At 44.4% G+C, this 17,147-nt stretch overlaps 1 long non-coding RNA gene across 1 annotated transcript; it reads left to right on the top strand.

Moving 5' to 3' along the window:
* Positions 1 to 9,334: 9,334 nt before the first annotated feature.
* On the top strand, positions 9,335 to 13,964 carry LOC139158865 (uncharacterized). Its single transcript, XR_011557753.1, has 3 exons — positions 9,335 to 9,568; positions 12,677 to 12,806; positions 13,828 to 13,964. It is a non-coding gene; the product is annotated as an uncharacterized lncRNA (long non-coding RNA).
* The last annotated feature ends 3,183 nt before the right edge of the window (positions 13,965 to 17,147 follow it).

The raw sequence follows: 17,147 nt of genomic DNA, 5'->3' as shown, positions 1-17,147 counted from the left end.
AATTTTTCCAAGCAATTTGCTGTTGTGTAGGAGGAGGCAATGAAGAGCTTGCCAGGTACCACCTCCCCATTCTCCTTAAACCCTGTCCATGGTGGGACAACACCAGGATAGGGCAGCCAAAATTTTTACTAAGGCCATGGTTCCCAACGTGGGGCCCACGCCCTGCAGGGGGGCAATTTGATTTTTAATGGGAGCGATTGGAACCTTGTTTAAACCAAGTTAATGGCCTTTTAGGCTTTCTTTGGCTGAGGAGTTCACTTTTGAATAGTAACAATTATATGTCAGGGGGGTCACAATTTTAGAGATGCTTAGGTGGGGTATGGTGAAAGAAAGGTTGGGAACCACTGTCCTAAGGGCATTGCGTGAGGGGGCAGATGGTCAGGATGAAAACCAAAGTTACATGTTGGGACAAACAAGTGGAGGAAAGGGACATGCACTCCTTACCAGGAGTCTAGGCCTGCACCTCCAAAATCCCATTTGTGAATGGAAACAACCCAGGCCCCATGGTGACATATGGATTTTGTGGTTTGCCATCACTGTTCTATATGATTTCTTCAAACTGATGAAGGTTGGGTTTCAGGGAGGGATGAAATGAATTATTTCTGACAGACACGTTTCATAGGCTTATGCTAATCGGAATACAAGGAGCACATTATCTTTTCCTCCCTAATAGTTTTTTTTTTTTAAATTTCCCTCCCATGAAAGATAATAGGGGGGGGAGGAAAGTGCCCTGGGAGCTCTAGAACCGGGTACTTTTGTCTTCCTATTAATGCAATTGTCAGACAATAAGTAAACCAAATTCAATATTATGTTTCCTGCCTAGCCCTTCCCTTTCTCCCTGCTGCTTGCTTCCTCGCTGTTGGGCATGCACAAAGCAGCCTGTAGCCTGGACTTTATTCGCTCTGTACTGCCCAGAGTGAATAAAGCCTTTCCTTTCTCTGGGCGGTGGGAGAAGCTTCTTTGTCCACGTGCCCAGAGAAGCGAAACGCTTTATTCGCTCTGAGCTACGATAGAAACCACCACAATCAAAGCTTCCCCATAGACGATTCTGTGAGACCTCCACTCTCTATATAGGGAGAGACGAAGTGGGCAGGTTGATTGTAGAACCAGCAAAACAGCAAACTGCTGGCTCGTCAATCACTCCCAGAGCATGTCGATATCTTTTTTTGAAAAAAATAAAAATTAAATTAAAATTTAAAAATGTAAAGTCACTTCCAGGATTACCGGATCTGTAATCCCGGAAGTGACTGCTGCTGGTCAGCTGAAGCTGTGCACGCAGATTCATTTTTATTGGTAGAACGGCGTTCCACCCCGTGGTGGTTGCTGCCCATCTCTAGGCACCACTGGAGGTCTGCAGAGTCTGTAAGATCCTCTCCCCAAAATGGCTTTCATGCAGAGGGGCCTTCAGGGGCAAAAAGATGGGCAGGCTGACAGGCCAGGCTGAGAAAGGAGAGGCTCAGCTAGAGATGGATGTTTTTGACATGCCACCTTCTTCTTTTGGGCAGCACTGAAGGAGGAGGAGGAGGAGGAGGAGGAAGAGGAGGAGGAGGAAGAGGAGGAGGAGGAGGAAGAGGAGGAGGAGGAGGAGGAGGAGGAAGAGGAGGAGGAGGAAGAGGAGGAGGAGGAGGAGGAAGAGATAACATAATTCCTGGGGTAAGTACGGTACCGCAACGTGGCCAGTGGGTGGCCATTCCTCAAATCTGGGTGGGGGAAGGGTGGAAATCCCGCTGGGGCTAACTTGGCCAGCCTAGAAAACTGAAGAAGAGCTCTTTGGATTTTTTTTACTTGCAGGTGTCGATGGCTGGGGCTGCCAGGACCCCCAGTGGAATAAAGTCCGGCAGGGACCTGCCCTTCGTGGGGTGAGTGTCCTCTCAGTTGAGGGACTCTGAAGCCCCCAAGAAGGTGGCTAGGAGTAAGGTTTACAAGAGGGGAGGCATCTCTACCCTCTGCCTCTACTTTGGCCAACGGAAGAATGACTCAAGCCCTTCGTTCTCTCCCCAGGATGGAGATACCCAGCAGGTTTACTCCATGGCTCTCCCCTATTGTGGAGTCGATTGAGGAACTGGTAAGGCCACTGGTAAGACCCCCTACCCACTGTAATGGCAGACATCCTGCCAAATTATGCCAATAGATATATTTGCCTTCTCATTTCAGAACCCACAGGATGGACAAAGCAGCCAGGGTTCAGGGTAGGTAAAAAACATGCAGAGGGGAGGCGTCTCTGCTTCTGCTGCTGCTGCTTGTGTCAAAGGACAGGTGACACAGGGCAGTCCCACTGGCAGGCCAAACCCCTTGGCAGGCCAGCTGGAAGGGCTCTGGGAGCCTCCACATGGCCACTTTTGCAAAATGGGCCATGGCTGCTTTTGATCTTTGTCCCCTTTGTTTTCTTCCCCCAGAGTGACGATCCAAACCATCTGGGGTCGAGAGCCCTCGGAGGTAAGAAACCTTTGGCAGGGGGCCAGAGGGTTAGCGTTAGGGTTTCGGCGATGCCTTGACTCCTGATGGGAGGGGGAGTAATTATGGTAGATATCCTTCTAAGCTTAAGGCTTGCAAAAACTTTCTCCCCCTCCCATCAGGACTGAAGGCATCGCCCTAACCTTAAGGCTTGCTGTTGGCCCATAGGGCCTGATGCACCCTGTCCTTTCTCAATCTTACTGGGACGCAGAAAGTTTAGGATTTAGCCTCCGTATCTTCATTTGCAGGATGCAATGTCCGCTGAAGTGAGGTCAGGGAGCAGCCTGGACCTGGCCTCATGGGAGAGATCCTCCAGTCCTTGGGTAAGTAAGACAAAGTCTTCTCAGTTGGGGAGGGGTGGTGTCCCCCTAGTTAGTTCTCCTCACCTGAATGAGCTGTGCTGGAGCGCTCTGGGCAGCGGAGCAGGGGGACACCCGGCCCTTGGGAGAAAGTACTTAGGTTAGCCACATGCCCCCAAGCTCTGGTGCCAATGGCTCCTTTGCCACAAATCAGCAGGGATTGGTGTCCTTAATGGAGAATGTGATCATTGTCGTCCACAGGATTCTTACCAGGACAGTTTGGCCGGTTTGGCCAGCCTGGAGGAGGACACCCCGGACAGCTTGGAGTGCCTCCTCCAGGAATTAGAGGTATGTATTTTACCCCTTTTACCCTCTTCAGGGATCAATGTTTTGCCTTGCGAAGCTCAATGAAGCAATGAGCTATGCTGTGCAGGGCCACCCAATCAGACAGGTCCTAGTGGGGGGATGGTGGCACAATGTGGTCTACTGGAGAAGGAAATGGCAGCCTTCTCCAGTATCCTTAGTAAGAAAACCCCAAGAAAAGCATCAAAACAATGCCAGAAGATGAGCCCCTCAGATAGGAAGGAGTCGAATATGCGACGTGGGAAGAGCAGAGGGCAAGTACAGAAAGAGCAAACTGGTACTAATAACAGCCTTTCCTTCCTTCCCCAGGAGCTGCAACAGAAGGAGGAAAAATAATCTCCATGAACCTCCAGAGGTGAGTTGATAGATGGCTGTGAAAAGCCTGCAGGGAATGTGGAACTCTAGGAGACTGGGCTACACAGGGATGGGCAGGACCCAGAATGGGTGGAAACGCTATTCTCTCTCTCACCTTGCTGAGTTAGCCTAACGTCAGTTAAAAGCTGGTACAGCCACTATTAACAGTTTGACCTCTCTAAGGAATCCTTATTACAGAAGGAAGGCAGAAAGCTGTTTTATATTATCCATGGCACATTAATATCACTCATCACCTCAATTCCGGAATGACAACAAAGTAGGAAGTAGGAGATGGTGGCGGCAATGTGACTTAGGAGATAGCAGTGGAACTGCAAAAATATTGTTTTGGTCAATAACGAGCTGGGAGAAACACCTGGCAAGAAGGAGAATATTATCTTGTGAAACAAGGCTAATTCCCACAGATTCTAGATCTTTAGGTCTATGTCTGCTGAAGAATCTTGGGTCTGAGTAGTTTCTTCTGCTTTCTACTAGTGGTGTCTTCCATTTTTACGGTTTAGTTTTCTGCATATTTCTGTGGAGAAGACCAACTCTGTGGTCGCTGGGATTCGTGCGGTAGCAGGCAGTTCCAGAGGTAATCTGGCCCAATGCCATGTAGGGCTTTAAAGGTCATGACCAACACTTTGAATTGTGACCGGAAACTGATTGGCAGCCAATGCAAGCCACGGAGTGTTGAGGAAACGTGGGCGAATCTTGGAAGCCCCACGATGGCCCTCGCGGCTGCGTTCTGCACGATCTGAATTTTCCCAACACTTTTCAAAGGTAGTCTCATGTAGAGAGCGTTGCAGTAATCGAACCTCGAGGTGATGAGGGCATGAGTGACTATGAGCAATGACTCGCTGTCCAGGTAGGGCTGTAACTGGTGCATCAGGTGAACCTGGGCAAACACCCTCCTCTCCACAGCCGAAAGATGATGTTCCAATGTTTCAGAGAATAAGATGCACTTTTTTCCTTCCTAAAAGAGCCTGATACTCTGAATGTAGCTTTTTTTAGGGGGGGGAGCTTTTCCCCCCCAGCCCTAAAGCGGTGCTAACGATCTTCCCAGATCTTTTTCATTGTTACTCTCCCTAAAGAAGGATTTTTCCAGCCCTAACTAGGGGATGAAATAATGTGCTGAAGCTGGTCAGATCAAGGATGCTAGCCAGATGAATACCTGGTAGATGCAGATTTCCCCCCTTATTTTCCTCGCCCAAAACTAAGATGCATCTTATATTCCAGTGCATCTTATACTCTGAAAAATATGGTACATGTGGACTCCCAGAAGTCTGTTAAATGGGAGAGAGCAGATAGAAATCAAGAAGGAAAAGGAATCCTCAGTCTGAGTATTGTATTGGCAGTTCTGTGTTAGCAAAAACTTCAGAAGAGAAGGATTTAGGGGTAGTGATTTCTGACAGTCTCAAAATGGGTGAACAGTGCAGTCAGGTGGTAGGGAAAGAAAGTAGAATGCTTGGCTGCATAGCTAGAGGTATAACAAGCAGGAAGAGGGAGATTATGATCCCCTTATATCCCCTGGTGAGACCACATTTGGAATACTATGTTCAGTTCTGGAGACCTCACCTACAAAAAGATACTGATAAAATTGAACGGGTCCAAAAACGGGCTACAAGAATGGTGGAAGGTCTTAAGTATAAAACGTATCAGGAAAGACTTAATGAACTCAATCTGTATAGTCTGGAGGACATAAGGAAAAGGGGGGACATGATAGAAACATTTAAACATGTTAAAGGGTTAAATAAGGTTCAGGAGGGAAGTGTTTTAATAGGAAAGTGAACACAAGAACAAGGGGACACAATCTGAGGTTAGTTGGGGGAAAGATCAAAAGCAACGTGAGAAAATATTATTTTACTGAAAGAGTAGTAGATGCTTGGAACAAACTTCCAGCAGACGTGGTTGGTAAATCCACAGTAACTGAATTTAAACATGCCTGGGATAAATATATATCCATTGTAAGATAAAATATAGGAAATAGTGTAAGGGCAGACTAGATGGACCATGAGGTCTTTTGCTGCCCTCAATCTTTTATGTTTCTAAGGAATCAGGGTTGAAGTTGGGACTAAAGAAAATGAAATATTTGGGATTTGGTTATTGAGTAATCCAGGAAAAATTGTGGAGTTTAATTATAGACAGATATGGAGGAGAATGTTAAAACAGATGAGGACCTGGAAAGAGAAAAGGTTAAGGAGATTGGCTAAAATAAGAAAATTAAAAATGATGATAGTCCCCAAGATGATGTATCTGTTCCAGGTATTGCCAGGGGGTTTAAATGGGGAATGACTTAAGTAATGATTAAATAAACCAAATACTGCATCATATGCACTGTTACGAGCAAACAGAGCAACTCTTAACCTAATGAAATAGACAATCTTGATACATGTGGCTAAATCCTCTGGAACCAAACTCCCCCCAGAGATTAGGATTGCCCCCACCCTCCTTGCTTTTTGTAAACTTCTTAAAACCCACCTTTGCCGTCAGGCATGGGGGAAGTGAGACATCTCCCCTTGACTATGTAGTTTTATGTATGGTACCGTATGTTTGTGTGTATGTTTTTTATATAATGGGGGTTTTAGGTCTTTAATGTAAACTGTTATTTTAGCCTTCAAGATTAGATTTGTTTATTGTATATTGTTTTTATCACTGCTGCAAGCCACCCCGAGTCTGCGGAGAGGGGCGGCATGCAAATTAATTATTATTATTAATAATAATAATAATAATAATAATAATAATAATAATAAAAATAAGTCCGCATCAAAGCCAGATTTACTTATGTAAAAGATTAAAATCTTCTCTTCCTGAACATGGCAACTGGCATTGTAAATAGTCTATGCTGAGATCAGCTTAATAAGGAAAAAAAAAAAGAAACCTGCAATTCTGAATGCTTGAATATAAGGGTTTATTGTAATGTGTCTCTCTCTTGAAGGGGTCTTCCAGTGCCAGAGTGACCACAGATGTATACATGACAAGTATCAGTGCGATGGGATACAACATTGCCCTGATGGCTCTGATGAACTTAACTGCTGGACGCCAACACCCCTCTGTGCTTTACGTTGTGATGGCAACACTGTGTGTATCCCGGAGAGTTGGCTATGTGATGGGAACACAGACTGCTTTGATGGGGCAGATGAAAAAAACTCTGGTAAGCCAGGGCAGGAAAGACAGACATCTAAGAAGGAACAACCGGTTTTTAGATTATTGGTTTTCTAGGCAGGTTGTAGCTGGAACAAATAGGAAATTCTTTGAAATACAATGTTCCCTCGATTTTCGCGGGTTCGAACTTTGCGAAATGTCTATACCACGGTTTTTCAAAAATATTAATTAAAAAATACTTCGCGGGTTTTTTCCCTATACCACGGTTTTTCCCGCCCAATGATGTCATATGTCATCACCAAACTTTCGTCTGCCTTTAATAAATAAGTTTTTTTAATAAACTTTAATAAACATGGTGAGTAATAATCTAAATGGTTGCTAAGGGAATGGAAAATTGCAATTTAGGGGTTTAAAGTGTTAAGGGAAGGCTTGGGATACTGTTCATAGCCAAAAATAGTGTATTTACTTACGCATCTCTACTTCGCGGAAATTCAGCTTCCGCAGGTGGTCTTGGAACCCATCCTCCACGAAAATCGAGGGAACACTGTACATTTGAAGCTACTTGGCTAAATGATTAGGGGGTTGAGGCAAAGGCAACATAAATGCTAGCGATATCCATTTCTATTTCTCCTTGTCACTGAATGAGATGAAAACTTGTGGGGGCACTTCAGTGGCTGGAGGCAATCAAGCTTTGAGGTATAGGCTATTAGACATAGAGTCCCAACAAAGTGAGCGACTCTACCTAATAATTTCTTCACTAGATGAGGGCAATGGTCTCTATTTAGGATGCTTTGGAAAAAAGAAATCAACAGGAAGCTACACTTAGTCTGAAGTTTCACAGAGTTATGTTGGCTGTGTTATGTTTTTCTGAGCCAAATTTAAAGTGGTGACATTGACTTAAGTTGCCTAAATTTCTCAGGCCTCAGATTTCTGGAGAAAACCCTTTTCCCATATCAGGTTGTTAGTTACACGCAGTGAAGACAGCCTTTCCCATCTCATATTAACTCTTTTATTTTATTTTGGTGCCCTAGAGTAGTTTTTCCCAACTTTGGCAACTTGGAGATATCTGGACTTCAACTCCCAGAATTCCCCAGCCAGCATTCGCTGGCTGGGGAATTCTGGGAGTTGAAGTCCAAATATCTTCAAGTTGCCAAGGTTGGGAATCACTGCCCTATAGTCCTGGAGGCTGTTGGGACTAGTTTCCACATTTTGGGGGGGGGGGGGTGTTGTTGTTGTTATTTTTTGGCAAGATTTCAGAAGTGATTTGCCATTGCTTACATCCTAAGGCTGAGAGAGAGAGAGACCGACTGGCCCAAGGCCATTCAGCTTGATTCAAGCCTAAAGTGGGACTAGAACTGACACTCTCCTAGTTTCTAACCACACCATACTCACCATCTCTACCAAATATTTTCCCTCAGCTACTTGGGGGAAGGGGCATAGCCTACAAATGCAAAATAAGACATGACTTGGTTTGTCCTGCATGTGTTACGGAAGACTCCTCACCATGTTTAACAGCTGTCTGCTCTAAGATCACAGGCTGACTTGTGGAAACCACATTTGGAACTTAACAGAGGGTTTGGGGGAACCCTTAAGCAGCCCCCCCCCTCAGTTCTAATAATTGTGACTCTTTTATGGCCGAGACCCGTGGCTTCCTAACTCTAGTTCTGCACTCATATAACTAGGAAAATGTGGTTTCCACAAGGTAGTCTATGATCTTAGAGCCTAGGGGTCAGGCCCCCTTTGGGGGGGATCGGGGTCGAATGATCGTTTCACAGGGGTCGCCTAAGACCACGGGAAAAGACAAATTTCCCATGGTGTTAGGAACTAAAGTTTCTATTCTGGTCTCTTGGAACATATTTTTACAATCCGACCAATCAGGCGTTTACAGTGGGAGTGTCTCTCTGACCTTCCTGCCAATCAGCTTAAAGCTCTGTTGGGACAATTGGTGCTAGACTTATGGTTGGGGGTCACCACAACATGAGGAACTGTATTAAGGGGTTGCGGCACTAGAAAGTTTGAGAACCACTGTCTTAGAGCAAGGCTAGGGTAAGAGTTAGGTCTCTGACAGCAAAAAGGAGTTGGGGGGCGACATGCGCAAGTAAGGTGAGTGTCCCCCCCCCAAATAAGATCTGGTGCCTTTTTTGATGACAGTAAGTAAGTAAGTAAGTAAGTAAGTAAGTAAGTAAGTAAGTAAGTGAGTGAGTAAGTGGGTAAGTAAGTAAGTAAATAAGTAAGTAAATGAGTTAGTGAGTAAATGGGTAAGTAAGTAAGTGAGTAAGTGAGTAAGTGAGTAAGTAGGTAAGTAAATAAGTAAGTAAGTGATTAAGTAGGTAAGTAAGTAAATAAATAAGTAAGTAAGTAGGTAGGTAGGTAAGTAAGTAAGTAGGTAAGTAAGTAAATAAGTAAGTAAGTAAGTAAGTAAGTAAGTAAGTGAGTAATTAGGTAAGTAAGTAAATAAGTAAGTAAATAAATAAATAAATACTGTACATAAACAAACAAACAAACAAACAAACAAACAAATAAATAAATAAATAAATGTCTTATTTTGGGGGAAACACGGTATTACAATGTCATGGCCAAATAGGGAACATCAATCTTTTGCTGCACGTATTACCTTTCTACCATGTAAGGTAAATAACATTCCTTTTATATAATCTTTAAAGCTATTGTTACTTACTAATTGATTCCTGCTGTCTGGATACATTTTCGGGGGAGGCGTGAAACACGGGAAGGTTAAACATCATTATCTGCTTGCAGCCCAGATCAAATGCGATGGCCTGCACTTCCAATGCAAAAGCGGGCAGTGCATTTCTACTTTCTTGCACTGTGATGGAAATTACAACTGCGAGGACCGTTCCGACGAAGAAGACTGCCCGGCCCCCAGACAAGCTTCCTGCTACCACGATGAAATCAAATGCCACGGAAGTGGAGAATGCATCCTGAAGCAATGGCTTTGTGATGGGGACACGGATTGCAAAGACGGGTCAGACGAGCAGGTACAAATGGTGAAATCCCTAAAGTAAGCTAGCTGTCCCTTTGGGGGCAAACAGGACAATACGGTGCCATCTCAACCACTCAGCAGATGGAATAAGCTACTGGGATACTCCACTGCAGTCCTTGCCTTTAATTGAGAATTAAGTAGCCTTAATTGTGGGATGCTTAAGCAGTGGGGTGGTGACCTAGAGATTAAGAAGATTACCTGACCCTGAGGAGGCTGAGAGTTCAGTCATGGGCAATGGCAGACGTTTCTCTATCAGGGCAGGAAGAAAAAATATCTGCTGTGAACTCCATGTGGCATCAGGAAGGGCATCCATCCAGTAAATGATCAGCTCCATCCAATCGCCCCGGCTCCATCCCAATATAACGGAATACAGGATCATAAAAAGAAAAAAAAGTGGGATGCTTATTTATTACTTATAGTTACGGTCACTGCTAGTACCCGACATATTCCAAATAATAGGTACCAAATGCCTCCAAACTGCTAGAGATGTTAAGATACAGTGGTACCTCTACTTAAGAATGCCTCTACTTAAGAACTTTTCTAGCTAAGAACCGGGTACACAAAGGCCTGGCTAGTTTCCTGCCATTCCCCCTTTAATCCTGGTTATCTTGGGCTGCCAGAGGAGCCTTTCGGTGGCGCTTAAGGAGGCTTTGGCAGTCCAGAGCGAATGAAGTATTTTCCTTTCTCTGGGCGCTTGGAGAGGGAATAAACCTCTGCCAGGGCCCAGAGAAAAGAAACTCTCCCTTGACTCTGGGCAGCCAAGGAGTCACCACAGCGAAGGAAAGGCCCTGGCTACAAAGCAAGTGAGCAAGAAAAGAAGGGAGCCCTTCAGCATGGGAAGGAAGAGGCAGCAGGTAGCAGCAGCAGCAGCCGGTGTATGGGAGGCAGCCTCACACTGGGTGTTTGGGAGGCTCGTGCTTCTCCTCGCTGCCTCAGAGTCCCTCTGTTTTTTTTAAGCCTTAAAGTTTTGAATTTTTTTGATTCCCCTCACCTCACCTTCTTTCTTCGGCAGTGACTGTCCTCCTCTTCTTCTTCCTCCCCCCCCCCCCCAAATTCCGAGCTTTTATTTCTTTCCTAATGGGTTTACACTTTATTTGCTTTTATATTGATTCCTACGGGAAAAATTGCTTCTTCTTAAGAATGTTTCTACTTAAGAATCTGTTCCAGAATGAATTAAGTTCTTAAGTAGAGGTGCCACTGTACTTCTTTCTAAAGATATGCAGTCTGTATAGGCAGACTTCTCAGCAAATCAAAAGGTCCCTTCCCAGAAACACATTTTCCAGGTTTCTTCTCAATTGTGCCTGTTTTCATTGCCCCCAAGTTCTCCGTATCACGGCTCAGATAGCATTTTTTTCTACTGCAGTATAAGCATCTCTAAGCCAAGTCAGTGTAACGTTGCCAGCAGGCAAGAAGAATACAATACAGCTGGAAGGGACCTTGGAGGTCTTCTAGTCCAGCCCCCTGCTCAAGCAGGAGAACCTATACAGGGGCGGATTCCCATTACCGCTGCTATTGGTGCGCCGCTTGCGCCGCTTCAGATCTCATGCATGCGCATGCATGCGTCCCAGCATGTGTGTGCAAGATAGAAACATAGAAACATAGAAGACTGACAGCAGAAAAAGACCTCATGGTCCATCTGGTCTGCCCTTATACTATTTTCTGTATTTTATCTTAGGATGGATATATGTTTATCCCAGGCATGTTTAAATTCAGTTACTGTGGATTTATCTACCACGTCTGCTGGAAGTTTGTTCCAAGGACAAACTTCCAGCAGATTTCAGTAATTTTTTTGTCAAGTAGAAATCGTATAGAATGGTGGTTGGGTAAGGGAAGATGGCTACAAATAAATGCAATATGTAAATATCTGAATGAAAGGGAGAATAAAGAAGCACTATTTAGGGAGGAGATAGAGCTAGAGAAAATAATAAGAGAAAAAACTGAGGGTACAAAGGCGCAAGCAAGCAATATATATATAAGATGTTAGTGAAGTCAGACGGGGATGTGATCCAAGGATTGACTAAATGGTGGCGAAATGAGATACAAGTAGAGGTGCAAGAGATGGAAAATACAGTAGAGAATATAAGGAAAATCAAGAATGCAAGGGTTAGGGAAATGAGAAGGAAAATATTACATAAGTGGTATTACACACCCGTTCAACTTGCACACTTTCAGCAGAACGTTAAAGGTATCTGTTGGCATGGGTGCCAAGATAAAGGAGTGTTTATGCATATGCTCTGGGAATGCCCAGTGGTGCAGAACTTTTGGCAAAAAGTGCAAGAGGATATTAATAGGATATTAAATATAAGATGGACGAGTACTAAGGAAATGGCAGTATTAGTAAAAAGTAGTGAGATGGGAGAATACAGAGAAATAAAACAAGCAGCGATAGAAAGCGCTCAGGTGGTAATAGTCTTGGGTTGGAAGGATGCGGCAAAATGGACAATGCAAAATTGGTATAGGTATATGGTGGACCCCATTCAATTCGAGATTACGGATAAAGGGATGAATTTGACTAATGAAACTGATTTGCAACAGCTGATGGGGCGATGGGACAAGGTAAGACGATATATGGTGAGTAGGATCCGAGACCAAGTTATAAGAAACAAGTTGGAATCACTCTATAATATGTAAAGAAATATTTCACTCTTGGGTTTAAATGATTTATACAAGAAATACCCCCAACTGGTGGTGGGGTGTGATTGATTGTCTGGTGGTGGGCGCAATCACTGAGCACATGTTATATGTCATATGTTGTGTATGTGTTTTATATTATAAAAACCAATAAAAATATTAGTTTTTTTAAAAAGGTAATTTTTTTGCTTCCATGGGCAGAAGTAAAAAAACACCGAAATCTCGTGTGTCCCCTTGTGAGATTTTGTTCCCTGTGCATGCACAGATGTAAACCCATGCTGGGGTATGCGCATGCAAGAGACCCAAAGGTGCGCAACGCAACGATTGCTACTGGTGCACCGTCCTTTACCATACCGGTAGCAACCCACTAATGAACCTATGCTTTCTCAAATCTCCAGGTATTTCAAATGTTTCATTGTTGTACAGCAGAAGTTCTTGATGGATGGATTGATTGGTTGGTTGGTTTTTACAGGACTGTGGATTTCCAAAGAAACAATGTGGTGCCCATCAATGGCAATGCAACCACTCATTACAATGCATCCCAGATCAATGGAATTGTGATGGGGAACGTGACTGCAGAGACGGGACTGATGAGCTTGGATGTATGTAAACTTTCTCCATCTTGGTAGCTGGTGCAATAGTCTTGTTTTTTGAAGTGGTGGGAGGGATCTGTCTTTCTTAGGAGGCATTAGCTTAACAGAGAGAAGTGCTGCAAAACAAGAGCCAAGTTACAATGACAGCAGTTCTATGTTAGTCTTTAAATGTTTTTAGTTTAATGTCCTATGGAGTTGAAATTTAAGGATATTGTGGGGCACCTCATTCTCACCATGCGCTGTTGCCATTTATTTCCATTTGTGCTTGCCAGATTGTTGCGCTCATGTTCTCCTTTTTTAAAAAAAATACAACTTTATTAAACTTATCAAAGTATAAAATAAAAATGGAAATGGAAACAATGGGCAAAGAGGGAAGGGGAAGAGAGAGAGAGAACTGTAGGTTAAAGAGGAAAGGGAACAGCTACTGACAACTTCTCTTTTCTGCATACTAGAATAAAATATAACATTGCAGCCTCAAATTTCTTCTTTTGCATACTTAATATGGATTAGCCTTTTCTAGAGCATACTTGTCTAATCAGCAAATCCCAAAGTCAAAAGTTTTTGGGGGGGTTTCAAAGTACATTTTATTGAAATTTTTCACATAAACACCCTCCCCCAAATATAATTTCAGTAATACAGCTTGTCGTATTATATATTTTTCATATCTAAGGCTATTGTTTTTAACTTAAAGATTCTTATTTCTATTTACAATTTTATACGTGTTGTATATTACATTACAGGGTTTTGACCATCTCTGCTAATTCCATCAGTTTCCAGCCATTCTTCTTCCATTTCTTCCAGTTAGGATATCTTTCTATTTTTATGCATGGAGCATTCTCGCTTCTATCAACATCTAAAACAACAAAGTTCCAAATTCTTTGATGACTTGTATTATTCTCCCCATACCCATTCCAAATCAATCAAAGGGTAAGTCGCATTGAATTTGGCTCATGCTTCATTAGATTTCAATGGTTATTTTATATATAATTGTGCTAAAACTAGAATCTTGAAGTCCTCTTTGCTTTTCCAGGTAAGCCCAGGAGCTGCCATAGCTATGAGTTTCAGTGTGGTGATACCTGTGTCAATTACACTTTGGTCTGCAATGGGAAACCCGACTGCCAAGATGGAATGGATGAAGGCAACCATTGTGCCGTGCCATGTAAAAAACTGTGTGCTCACATTTGTTACAAGTCTCCTCATGGGCCTGTAAGTGAAGACCAGCATTAGAATGTTGATGATGCTTAGGATGATGCTTAAAAATGGATAACATAAGAACTGAAGAGTTGGCCTTCTCGGGTCCCATCAACTAAAAATGTCATTTGGCGGGCCCCAGGAGAAGAGCCTTCTCTGTGGTGGCCCCGGCCCTCTGGAACCAGCTCCCCCCTGAGATTAGAACTGCCCCCACCCTCCTTGTCTTTCACAAGTTACTTAAGACTCACCTATATCGCCAGGCATGGGGGAACTAAGACATCTCCCCCAGACTTATTATATTTCATGTTTGATGTGTATGTGCTGTATGGTTTTTAATTGTTGAGGTTTATATATATTTTATTATTAGATTTGTTCCATTATTATACTGTTTTTATTACTGTTGTGAGCCGCCCCAAGTCTTCGGAGAGGGGCGGCATACAAATCTAATAAATTGAATTGAATTGAATTGTAGAAGGAAAAAAATGGGTTAAGGAGATTTGCTTCCTCCTAGGCCAGTGATGGCGAACCTTTTTTTCCTCGGGTGCCAAAAAAGTGTGGGCGTGCACTATTGTGCATGCATGAGTGCCCACCACCATAATTCAATGCCTGTGGAGGGCAAAAACAGCTTCCCCTGTTCCCCGGAGGCCCTCTGGAGGCCAGAAATAGCCCATTTCCCAACTTCTGGTGGGCCCAGTAGGCTCATGTTTTGCCCTCCCCAGGCTCCAAAGGTTTCTCTGGAGCCAGAGGAAGGTAAAAACGCCCTCCTCCATTCTCCCTGGAAGCTCTCTGGAAGCCAAAAACGCCCTCCGAGAGCCTCTGGGTGAGCCAAAAATCAGCTGGCCAGCACACACATGTACTTTGGAGCTGAGCTAGGGCAACGGCTCATGTGCCAGCAGATATGGCTCCGCGTGCTACCTGTCAAAGGTTCACCATCACTGTCCTAAGCTTTATGCTAAAATTCTTTCAAAATAGGAAAAATAGATAGCCATTCTCGAATAATAATACAATATGGACTTGTTGCTACTATTATAGCAAAAGGATAGTGATTGTAACCATGAAAAAATGGGAAATGTCGTATAAAATGCACTGGCATATAAGACACAGCTTAAGTTTTGAGAGAGGAAAATAGGGGGGGGGGAACCCACCTACCAGGTATTCATCTGGCTAGCATCCTTAGTCTGGTCAGCCTCAACTCATTATTTTATCCCCTGGTTAGGGCTGAAAAAAATAATCTTCGGAGGGAGTAGCAATGAAAACAAACCTACAAAAACCTAGGGCTGGAATAAAAACTTGTTTGGAGAGAGTAGGAATGAAAAAAATCCTGCAAGCCAAGAAGATTGTTAGTAACTCATTAGGGGTGGGGGGGGGAGCTTCAAAAAAGCTACATTTGGAGTATAAAATGCACCCAAATTTTCAGCCTCTTTTAGGCGGGGAAAGGGTACGCCTTATACTCTGAAAAATACAGTATTTGGGGAGAGGGTTATGACAGTATTAAAATGCAGAGGCATCTTGCTGGCAACAAAGATATATATAATCAAAGCAATAGTTTTCCCAGTTGTAATGTAAAATCTGCATTATTGTTTGATTGGCTGAATAAAGAAGTAATACTTTCAAACTCTGGTTCTGGTTCCCATGTCTGAGAATAACCTGCATTGTGAGAACCATTAATATAAAACTAGATAAAAGAAAATAAGACTGTTCATTGAAAATGTTGGTAATTAAACTCCAACTATAAAATATTTTGAACAAGAAGTACAAAGGCAAGAGTTGTTGAAGTTGTTCAACGAGGAGCTCCGGGAGTTGAAACGCCAGAAGAGACGTCTAGAGAAGCGATGGAGGAAGAGTAAGTCCGAATCCGACCGAACACTTGTAAGAGCTTTTATTAAGACTTACAAAGTGGCGCTCAAGGCGGCAAGATGCGCGTACCATGCCGCCTTGATTGCATCAGCGGAATCCCGCCCGGCTGCCCTGTTTAGGGTGACCCGCTCCCTTCTAAACCAGGGGGGAGTTGGGGAACCCTTGCAGGGCAGTGCTGAGGAATTTAACTCACTTTTCGCTGATAAAGTCGCTCGGATCCGAGCGGAACTCGACTCCAATTGCATAGCAGTATCGGCTGACAATGAGTCAGTCAAGGTGACTGGGGCTAAACGTCTTTGTCCATCTGTCTGGGAGGAGTTTGACTTGGTGACACCTGATGAAGTGGACAAGGCCATTGGAGCTGTGAGTTCTGCCACCTGCTTACTGGATCCGTGTCCCTCTTGGTTGGTTTCGGCTGGTCGAGAGGTGACACGGAGCTGGGTCCAGGAGATTGTCACCGCCTCCTTGGGGAGGGGGTCCTTCCCGGCTCCTTATAAGGAGGCACTTGTGCGCCCCCTCCTCAAGAAGCCTTCCCTGGACCCAGCCGTGCTTAATAACTACCGTCCAGTCTCCAACCTTCCCTTTATGGGGAAGGTTGTTGAGAAGGTGGTGGCGCTCCAACTCCAGCGGTCCTTGGAAGAAGCCGATTATCTAGGGCCTCAACAGTCGGGTTTCAGGCCCAGTTACAGCACGGAAACTGCTTTGGTCGCGTTGATGGATGATCTCTGGCGGGCCCGGGACAGGGGCTTGTCCTCTGTCCTGGTGCTTCTTGACCTCTCAGCGGCTTTCGATACCATCGACCATGGTATCCTTCTGCGCCGACTGGAGGGGTTGGGAGTGGGAGGCACTGTTCTCCAGTGGTTCTCCTCCTACCTCTCCGGTCGGTCGCAGTCAGTGTTAGTGGGGGGTCAGAGGTCGACCTCAGGTTTCTCCCTTGTGGGGTACCTCAGGGGTCAGTCCTCTCCCCCCTGCTATTTAATATCTACATGAAACCGCTGAGTGAGATCATCCAAGGGCATGGGGTGAGGTATCATCAATATGCGGATGATACCCAGTTGTACATCTCCACCCCATGTCCAGTCAGCGAAGCAGTGGAAGTGATGTGCCAGTGCCTGGGGGCTGTTGGGGACTGGATGGGTGTCAACAAACTCAAACTCAATCCAGACAAGACGGAGTGGCTGTGGGTGTTGCCTCCCAAGGACAATTCCATCTGTCCGTCCATTACCCTGGGGGGGGAACTACTGACCCCCTCAGAGAGGGTGCGCAACTTGGCCGTCCTCCTCGACCCACAGCTGACATTGG

Source organism: Erythrolamprus reginae, chromosome 2 (genome assembly GCF_031021105.1).
Source record: "Erythrolamprus reginae isolate rEryReg1 chromosome 2, rEryReg1.hap1, whole genome shotgun sequence".
NCBI lineage: Eukaryota > Metazoa > Chordata > Lepidosauria > Squamata > Dipsadidae > Erythrolamprus > Erythrolamprus reginae.
The sequence above is the reverse complement of the archived record's forward strand: the minus strand, read 5'-3'. Positions and strand labels throughout refer to the sequence as shown.